The sequence below is a fragment of the Cynara cardunculus genome (genome assembly GCF_001531365.2).
Source record: "Cynara cardunculus var. scolymus isolate 2C chromosome LG 8, CcrdV1, whole genome shotgun sequence".
In the NCBI taxonomy this organism is placed as follows: Eukaryota; Viridiplantae; Streptophyta; class Magnoliopsida; order Asterales; family Asteraceae; genus Cynara; species Cynara cardunculus.
The window spans coordinates 14,073,253-14,074,656 of NC_037535.1; positions in this window are offsets into that span (position 1 = coordinate 14,073,253).

Consider the following 1,404-nt stretch of genomic DNA (forward strand, 5'->3'; position numbering starts at 1 on the left):
CTACTTTAACCCATAAAGAGCCTTATCCAACCTATAGACGTGGTTTGGATACTTAGGGTCAAGAAACCCTGGAGGTTGTTCAACATAAACTTCCTTATGAAGTTTTCCATTAAGAAAAGCTCTCTTTACATCCATTTGAAAGACCTTGAAGTCTCTATGGGCAACAAAGGCTAGAAAGAGTCGAATTGCTTCGAGTCTAGTTACTGGTGCAAAGATTTCCTCAAAGTCGATTCCTTCTTCTTGTCTATAACCTTGAGCAATAAGCCGAGCCTTATTGCGGGTTACCACACCATCTTCATCCAACTTGTTGCAATAGACCCATTTGGTGCCTATCACTGATTTATCAGATGGATGTGGGACAAGGTACCAGACTTTATTCCTATCAAACTCAATGAGCTCTTCTTGTATAGCTAGAACCCAACTAGGGTCAGAGATAGCATCATTGATTTTCTTGGGTTCAACTAAATAAAGAAAGTTGACGAAGAGACAGATATTACCTAGACCTCGATGTGTCTTGATACCTGCATCTGGATCACCAAGAATTTGATGAATTGGATGGCTTTTAGTCCATCGTTGAGCCGGTAGAGGAGCTGCATCTGAATAGGCAAGTTCAGGTATAGAAGGAGCCTCAGATTCAGTACTGAAACGGGTTCAGAAACTGAAGGCATTTCATTTACTGATGGATCAGTGTTTGAAATAGAAGGAGTGACACAGCTAATGGGCACTGCAACGATCTCTAAAGAAGATGCGGTGGAGTGACAAGCTGTAACTGGAATGATAAGTGGATCATCTTCAGCTTTGGGAGTTTCAGTGTTAAGAGGAGCACTGTAGGAAGCTTCAGATTGTCCATAGTAAGAGAACATCTAGTTTTCTAATTCATCCTCATCATATGAGATGGGTTTTGAATTAGCTGACTGAGATTCATCAAAGGTGACATGAATAGATTCCTCTATTGTTTGTCTTTGTTTGTTGAATACTCTGAAGGCTTTGGATACAGAAGAATATCCAAGAAAGATTCCTTCATCAGCTTTGGGATCGAACTTTCCAAGTTGGTCGCGGTTGTTGAGAGTGTAACAAGTACAACCAAATATATAAAGAAAGCTTATAGAAGGCTTTCGTCCATGGAAAATTTCATAGGCTGTCTTCTTGAATCTTTTCACGATCAGTGATCGGTTTTGAGTGAAACAAGTGGTGTTGACAGCTTCAGCCCAAAATTGAGTAGGGAGATGGGATTCGCTAAGCATTGATCGAGCAGCCTCAATGATTGTTCGATTTCATCTTTCAGTGACCCCATTATGTTGAGGAGTTCTCACTGAAAAAAAGTTGTGAGAGATTCCCTTGTCCTCAAAGAAGTTATCCATAGTGTTGTTTTTGAATTCAGTACCATGGTCACTTTTGATAGAT